Consider the following 8,760-nt stretch of genomic DNA (forward strand, 5'->3'; position numbering starts at 1 on the left):
TTTAACTGTTTTGTCTTTAACTTCTTGTCTTTAAATTTTTGTCTTTAACTTTTTGTTGAAAGTTTTGTTTTAATTTTTGTTGAAACGGTTTTGTTTTAATTTTTGTTTTAACTGTTTAGTCTTCAACTGTTTTGTCTCTGTTTTCTCTTAACTGTTTTGTCTTTAAATTTTTGTCCTTAAATGTTTTGTCCTTAACTGTTTTGTCTTTAAGTGTTTGTCTAACTTTTTGTCTGTTTTATCTCTAACATTTTTGTCTCTGTTTTGTCTAACTTTTTTCTGTTTTGTCTTTAACTGTTTTTTGTTAACAGTTTTGTTTGTAACTTTTGTTTTTAAGTTTTGTTTATAACTTATTTTTAACTGTTTTGTTTTAACTCTTGTTTTAACCGTTTTGTTGTAACTTTTGTTTTAACTGTTTTGGATTTGACTTTTTTATTAAAAAAAAATAACTTTTTAACAACTTTTTTTTTTACTTTATTCCTTTTTTAACTGATTTGTTTTTAATTTTTTGTTTTGAACAGTTAAAGACAAAACAGTTACTGTTTTGTCTTTAACTGTTTTGTCTTTGATATGTTTTTAACTTTTTTGTCTTTAACTGTTTTGTCTTTAACTGTTTTGTCATTACCTGTTTTGTCTTTAACTGTTTTGTCTTTAATTTTTTGTCTTTAGATTTTTGTTTTTAACTTTTTTTTAACTGTTCAAACAGTTTTGGTTAACTTTTTTGTCTTTAACTGTTTTGTCTCCGTTTTGTCTCTAACTGTACAGTTTGTCTTTAAATTGTTTGTCTTTAACTGTTTTGTCTTTAACCGTTTTGTCTTTAACTCTTTGTCTTTAATTTTTTTTGTTTTGTCTTTTGTTTTTTAACTTGTTTTTAAGTGTTTTGTTTTAACTTTTGTTTTTAACTTTTTTAACTTTTAATGTTTTTTAAACTTTTGTTTTAACATATTTTAACTTTTGGTTTTGACTTAAAATAAAATTAACATTTTTAAACTTTTTAACTTTTGTTTCAAACTTTTGTTTTTATACCTTTTTTTTAACTTCTTTTTTTTTTTACTTTTGGTTTTAACAGTTGAAGACAAAACAGTTACTGTTTTGTCTATAACTGTTATGTCTTTCACTGTTTTGTCCTCAACTTTTTTGTTTTTAACTGTTTTGTCTTTAACTCTGTCTCTGTTTTGTCTTTAAATGTTTTGTCTGTTTTGTCTTTAACTTTTGTTTTAACTTTTGTTTTTAACTCTTGTTTTTAACTTGTTTTTAACTCTTGTTTTTAACTTTTGTTTTTAACTCTTGTTTATAACTTTTGGTTTTAACTGTTTTGGTTTTGACTTTTTAATCTTTTTATTTTATTTATTTTTTAACTTTTAACTTTTCTAACTTTTTTTTAAAACTTTTTAACTATTTTTTAACTGATTTGTTTTTAACTCTTGTTTTTAACAGTTAAAGACACAACAGTTACCGTTTTGTCTTTAACTGTTTTGTTTTTTAACTTGTTTTTTAACCGTTTTGTTTTTAACTTTAGTTTTTAACTGGTTTGTTTTAACTTTTGTTTTTAAATTTTGTTTTTAACTTTTGTTTTTAACTTGTTTTTTAAACTTTTTTATATTTTTTTTTAACTTTTGTCTTAACTGTTTTGTAGCTGTTTTGTCTTTAACTGTCAACTGTTTTTTCTTTAACTTTTTATCTATAAATTTTTGTCTTTATATTTTTGTTTTTACCTTTTTTTTTAACTTTGTTCCAACAATTTTCTTTTAACTGTTTTGTCTTAACTGTTTTGTCTCTAACATTTTTGTCTCTAACTGTACTTTGTTTTGTCTCTAACTGTTTTGTCTTTAAATGTTTTGTCTTTAACCGTTTTCTTTAACTTGTTGTCTTTAACTTTTTAGTTCTGTTTTGTCTCTAACTGTTTTGTCTTTAACTGTTTTGTTTTTAACTGGTTTGTTTTAAGTTTTGATTTTAACTTTTGTTTTAACTTTTAACTTGTTTTTAACTTGTTTTTAACTGTTGTGGTTTTAACTGTTTTGTTTTAATTTTTGTTTGTAACTTGTTTTTAACTTTCGTTTATAAATATTTTGTTTTTGAATGTTTTATTTTTATTTTTTTTAACTTTTAACTGATTTGTTTTTAACTTTTTGTTTTTATCAGTTAAAGACAAAACAGTTACTGTTTTGTCTTTAACTGTTTTGTCTAACTGGTTTGTCTAATTTTTGTCTTTAACTGTTTTGCCTTTAACTGGTTTGTCTCTGTTTTAACTGCTGCTAACTTTTTTGTTTTAACTTTTGTTTTTTAGCTGATTTGTTTTTAAATGTTTAAACTTTTTTCTTAATTTTTTTTGTACATCACTTTTTAACCTTGTTTTTTAGCTGTTTTTTTTAATGATTTTTTTTTAACTTTTTTTTTAACAGTTAAAGACAAACCAGCTACTGTTTTGTCTTTAACTGTTGTTTTAATTTTTTTCTAACTTGTTTGGTTTTCACTTTTAACTTTTTTTTTTTTACTTTTTTTTTTAAGTTAACTTTTTGTTTTAACTTTTTGTTTTAACTTTGTTTTAACTTTGTTTAGTTAAAGACAAAAGAGTTACTGTTTTATGTTTAACTGTTTTGTCTTTAACTTGTTTGTCTTTCACTGTTTTGTCTTTTAACTTTTTGTCTCCAACTGTTTTGTCTTTAACTGTTTTGTCTGTTTTGTCTTTTACTTTTTTGTCTTTAACCGTTTTGTCTTTAACTGTTTTGTCTCTGCTTTGTCTTTAAATGTGTTGTCTTTAACTGTTTTGTCTATGTTTTGTCTTTAAATTTTTTGTCCTTAACTATTTTGTCTTTAACTTTTTGTCTGTTTTGTCTCTTAACTGTTTTGTCTGTGACTGTTTTGTCTCTGTTTTGTCTGTTTTGTCTTTAACAATTTTGTTTTTAACTTTTTTTAACCTTTTTTGTAACTTTTGTTTTTAACTGTTTTGTTTTTAACTTTTGTTTATAACTTGTTTTTAACTTGTTTTGTTTTTAACTTGTTTTGTTTTAACTGTTTTGTTTTAACATTTTTTACCTTTTTTTTTAAATGTTTTTTAACTGTCTTTGTTTTAACTTTGTTTTAACTTTTTGTTTTAACTTTTTTTGTATAAAGACAAAACAGCTACTGTTTTGTGTTGAACTTTTTTGTCTTAAACTGTTTTGTCTTTAACTTGTCTAACTTTTTTGTCTTTCACTGTTTTGTCTCTCACTGTTTTGTCTTTCACTGTTTTGTCTTTAACTGTTTTGTCTTTAACTTTTTTGTCTCCAACTGTTTTGTCTCTGCTTTGTCTATAACTGTTTTGTCTTTAAATGTGTTGTCTTCAACTGTTTTGTCTTTAAATGTGTTGTCTTTAACTGTTTTGTCTTTAACCTTCTTATCTTTAAATTTTTGTCTTTAAATTTTTGTTGAAACGGTTTGTTTTAATTTTTGTTTTAACTGTTTAGTCTTTAACTGTTTTGTCTTTGTTTTCTCTTAACTGTTTTGTCTTTAAAATTTTTGTCTTTAAATGTTCTGTCCTTAACTGTTTTGTCTTAAACTTTTTGTCTGTTTTTTCTCTAACATTTTTGTCTGTTTTGTTTAACTGTTTTGTTTTTAACTTTTTTTTTAACTGTTTTGTTTGTAACTGTTTTGTATATAACTTTTTATAACTTGTTTATAACTTTTGTTTTTAACTGTTTTGTTTTTAACTTTTGTTTTTAACTTGTTTTAACCATTTTGTTTTAACCGTTTTGTTTTAACTTTTGGTTTTGACTTTTTTATTTTTATTTTTAAACTTTTTTAACTTTTAACTTTGGTTTTTTACTTTATTACTTTTCGAACTGATTTGTTTTTAACAGTTAAAGTCAAAACAGTTACTGGTTTGTCTGTAACTGTTTTGTCTAACTGTTAAAGACAAAACAGTTACTGTTTTGTCTTCAAATTTGTCTTTGAATTTTTGTCTTTAATTTTTTTTTTAACATTTTGTTCAGTTTTGTTTTAACTTTTGTTTTAACATTTTTGTCCTAACTTTTTTGTCTTTAACTGTTTTGTCTCTAATTGTACAGTTTGTCTTTAAATATTTTGTCTTGAATTTTTGTGTTTTTAATTGTTTTGTCTTTAACCGTTTTGCCTTTCACTTTTTGTCTTTAACTCCTTGTCTTTAACTTTTTTCTCTGTTTTGTCTCTGATTTGTCTTTAACTGTTTTGTTTTTACCTTTTTTTACTTTTGTTTTTAACTTGTTAACTCTTTTGTTTTAACTTTTTTTTTTAACTTTTGTTAACTTTTGTTTTAACATATTTTAACTTGTTTTAAGTGTTTTGGTTTTGATTTTTTATTTGATTATTTTTTAACATTTTTAAAACTTTAACTTGTTTATAATTTTTTTTTTACTTTATAACTTGTTAAATTATTTGTTTTTAACTTTTTGTTTTTAACAGTTGAAGACAAAACAGTTACTGTTTTGTCTTTAACTGTTATGTCTTTAACTGTTTTGTCTTTAACTCTGTCTCTGTTTTGTCTTTAAATGTTTTGTGTAACTGTTTTGTCTAACTTTTGGTTTTTAACTTTTGTTTCAACTTGTTTTTAACTCATGTTTTTAACTTGTTTTTAACTTTTGTTTATAACTTTTGGTTTTAACTGTTTTGGTTTTGATTGTTTTGGTTTTGACTTTAATTTTTGTTCTTTATTTATTTTTTTTTTTTTATGTTTCTAACTTCTTTTTTTATAACTTTTTAACTGATTTGTTTTTAACTTTTGTTTTTAACAGTTAAAGACAAAACAGTTATTTTTGTCTTTAACTTTTGTTTTTAACTTTTGTTTTTAACTTAAGTTTTTAACTGGTCTGTTTTAACTTTTGTTTTTAACTGTTTTGTCTTTAACTGTTTTTTTGTTTAACTTGTTTTTTTATCTTGTTTTTTTGTTTTGTTTTTAACTTTTGTCTTTAACTGTTTTGTAGCTGTTTTGTCTGTAACTCATTAACTGTCATTAACTGTTTTGTCTTTAACTTTTTGTCTATAAATTTTTCTTTTATTTTTGTTTTTAACTTTGTTCAAACGGTTTTGTTTTAACTGTTTTGTCTTAACTGTTTTGTCTCTAACTGTACTGTGTTTTGTCTCTAACGTTTTTGTCTTTAATTTTTTTGTCTTTAACCGTTTTCTTTAACTTATTGTCTTAACTTTTTGTCTCTAACTGTTTTGTCTCCAACTGTTTTGTCTCCAACTGTTTTGTCTTTAACTGGTTTGTTTTCAACTGTTTTGTTTTAACTTTTGTTTTAACTTGTTTTAACTATTTTGTTTTTAACTTTTGTTTTTAACTTTTTTGTAACTTTTTTTAACTTGTTTTTAACTTTTGTTTTTAACTTTCGTTTATAAATGTTTCGTTTTTGAATGTTTTTAAACTTTTTTTAACTTAACTGATTTGTTTTTAACTTTGTTTTTATCAGTTAGACAAAACAATTACTGTTTTGTCTTTAACTGTTTTGTCTGTTTTAACTGTTGTTTTTAACTTTTTCGTTTTAACTTTTTTTTTAGCTGTTTTGTTTTTAAATTTTTTCTTTAACTTTTTTTTGTTCACTTGTTTAACTTTTTTAAACTTTTTTTTTTTTTTTTTTTTTAATTATTTGTTTTTAGCTTTTTGGTTTTAACAGTTAAAGACAGACCAGCTACTATTTTGTCTTTAACTGTTTTGTCTTTAACTTTTTTGTCACTTTTTTGTCTCTGTTTTGTCTCTGGTTTGTCTTTAACTGTTTTGTCTGTAACTGTGTTGTCTTTAACTGTTTTGTTTTTTAACTGTTTTGTGTTTAACTTCTTGTGGTTTTAACTGTTTTGGTTTTGACTGTTTTTAACTTTTGTTTTTAACTGTTTTGTATTTAACTGTTTTGTTTTTTAACTGTTTTGTTTTTTAAATGTTTTGTTTAACTGTTTTGTCCTTAACTGTCTTAAATTTTTTAACTTGTTTCTAACTTTTTTTTTCCTTTTAAACTTTTTTTAACTGATTTGTTTTTAACAGTTGAAGACAAAACAGTTACTGTTTTGTCTGTAACTGTTTTGTCTATTTTGACTTTAACTATTTTGTCTTTAACTGTTTTGTCTCTGTTTTGTCTTTAAATGTTTTGTCTAACTTTTTGTCTCTAACTGTTGTCTTTAAATGTTTTGTCTTTCAATTTTTTGTCTAACTTTTTGTCTCTGTTCTGTCTCTGACTGGTTTCTCTCTGTTTTGTCTCTAACTTCTGTTTTTACCTTTTTTAACTTTTGTTTTTAACAGTTTTAACTTGTGTTTAACTGTTTTGTTTTTAACTTGTTTTAACTTGTTTTGTTTTTTACTTGTTTTTAACTGTTGTTTTAACTGTTTTAACCGTTTTGTTTTTAACTCGTTTTTAGATGATTTTTAAGTTAACTTTTTTAACTGATTTGTTTTTAACTGTTTTTAACAATTAAAGACAAAACAGTTACTGTTGTCTTTAACTGTTTTGTCTTTAACTGCTTTGTCTTTAACTGTTTTGTATTTAACTGTTTTAACTGTATTGTTTTTAACTTTTGTTTTAGCTTTTTAAATGTTTTAACTGTTTTTTCTTTAACATTTTCTACTTTTTACTTTTAAGAAAAAAAAGCTGTTTTATTTCTTTTTTTTTACTGATTTGTTTTTAACTTTTTTAACAGTTGAAGACAAATTATTTGTTAACTTTAATGAACTGTTTTGTTTTAACTGTTTTGGTTTTGACTGGTTTAACTTTTTTTTTTTTAACTTTATTTTATTACTTTTTTAACTGATTTGTTTTCAACTTTTTGTTTTTAACAGTTGAAGACAAAACAGTTACTGTTTTGTCTTTAACTTTTGTATTTAACTGTTTTGTCTTTAACTTGTTTTTAACTGTTGTTTTTAATTGTTTTGTTGAAACTTGTTTTAACTTGTTTTTAAGCGTTTTGTTTTAACTTTTTTATTATTTTTTTAACCTTTGTTTTATTCTTTTTTGTTTTAACTTGTTTTTAACATTTTTAACTTTCGTTTTTAAATGTTTCGTTTTTAAACGTTTTTAAAAAATTCTTTTTAACATTAACTGATTTGTTATTAACTTGTCTTTAATAGTTAAAGACAAAACAGTTACTTTTTTGCCTTTAACTGTTTTTTCTTTAACTGTTTTGTTTTAACTTGTTTTTTTAGCTGTTTTGTTTTAAATGTTTTAACTGTTTTTTCTTTAACTGTTTTTTTTTTTACTTTTTGTTTAGCTGTTTTTTTTTGTCTGTTTTGTCTGTGTTGTCTCGAAATGTTTTGTCTTTAACTGTTTGTTTAAACTGTTTTGTTTTTAACTTTTGTTTTAACTTGTTTTTAAATGTTTTAACTGTTTTCATTAACTTTTTTTTTTTACTTTTTTTAGCTGTTTTGTTTTTTGTTTTTAAATTGTTTTTAACTCTTGTTAACTTTTGTTTTAACTGTTCTGTTTTAACTTGTTTTTAACTGTTTTGGTTTTGACTTTTTTCAATTTCTTTTTAACATTATTTAACTGATTTGTTTTTAACTTGTCTTTAACAGTTGAAGACAAAACAGTTACTTTTTTGTCTAACTGTTTTGTCTTCAACTGTTTTGTCTTTAACTGTTTTGTTTTTAACTTGCTTTTTAGCTGTTGTTTTAATTTTTTTTTTTACTTTTTCTTTAATTTTTTTAAACCTTTTTTTAGCTGTTTTTTTTCTGTTTTGTATCTGTTTTGTCTCTGTGTTGTCTCTAAATGTTTTGTCTCTTAACTGTTTTGTCTTTAACTGTTTGTTTAAACTGTTTTGTTTTTTAACTGTTTTGTCTTTAACTGTTTGTTTAAACTGTTTTGTTTTTAACTATTTTGTCTTTAACTGTTAGTTTAAACTGTTTTGTTTTTAACTTGTTTTAACTGTTTTGTTTTTAAATGTTTTAACTTTTTTCATTAACGTTTTTCTTTTTTTACTTAACTTTTTTATTTTATCTTTTTACTTTTATTTTTTACTTATTTAGCTGTTTTGTTTTAATTGTTTTGTTTTTAAATTGTTTTTAACTATTTTGTTTTAACTTTTGTTTTAACTTTTGGTTTTAACTGTTTTGGTTTTGACCAACTTTTTTTATAACTAACTTTTTTTTTTAACTTTTTTAACTGATTTGTTTTTTAACTTTTTGTTTTTAGCAGTTAAAGATAAAACAATTACTGTTTTGTCTTTAACTTTTGTTTTTAACTTGTATTTATTAACTTTTGTTTTTAACTGTTTTGTCTTTAACTGTTTTGTTTTTAACTGTTTTGACTTTTGTTTTTAACTGTTTTGTCTATAACTGTTTTGTTTTTTAACTTGTTTTATAACCATTTTGTTTTTAACTTTTGTTTTAACCATATGAATTTTAATTGTAAGAACTTTAAGTACTCAAAAACTAACGTATAAGTATATTACAGTAGTGACGACGATTTTAGTACAGGTTTTTTTTCAGATTTCAGTACAGGTTTTTTTTTATAGACTTGAATACAGGTTTTTTTTTTTTTTTTTTTGCTAAGATTTAGGTACATTTTTTTTTTTTTTTTTTACACATTTGAGTAGTTTACAGACTTGACCTTTTTTAGACTAGGCAAGTTATTAGTCCATCGTTTATGACGCCTTAGAACGGAAAATGCCCAGGAAGTTTTTTAATCTATGTGTTTAGAACCCATTTTTTATTTTGTCCTAATTTATTTGTTTCCATCCTGCCAGGTTACTGGAAGCAATTTGCCCTGCGCCCGCCCAGTGACAGACGCTGACGAAGTCTCCAGACTACACGAATCGCGGTTGCCTGCC

At 22.9% G+C, this 8,760-nt stretch overlaps 1 long non-coding RNA gene across 1 annotated transcript in view; it reads left to right on the top strand.

Annotated features, from left to right (window-relative positions):
• LOC143031995 (uncharacterized) overlaps positions 1 to 8,760 on the top strand; it is a 39,572-nt gene that overhangs the window by 30,467 nt on the left and 345 nt on the right. Inside the window, exon 2 of the long non-coding RNA XR_012967057.1 lies at positions 8,677 to 8,760. This exon is cut by the window's right edge and continues 345 nt beyond it. This is a non-coding gene — a long non-coding RNA (uncharacterized LOC143031995). The remainder of the gene's footprint in view (positions 1 to 8,676) is intronic.

Source organism: Oratosquilla oratoria, chromosome 12 (genome assembly GCF_046742065.1).
Source record: "Oratosquilla oratoria isolate Oo_2021 chromosome 12, ASM4674206v1, whole genome shotgun sequence".
NCBI classification, from domain to species: Eukaryota; Metazoa; Arthropoda; class Malacostraca; order Stomatopoda; family Squillidae; genus Oratosquilla; species Oratosquilla oratoria.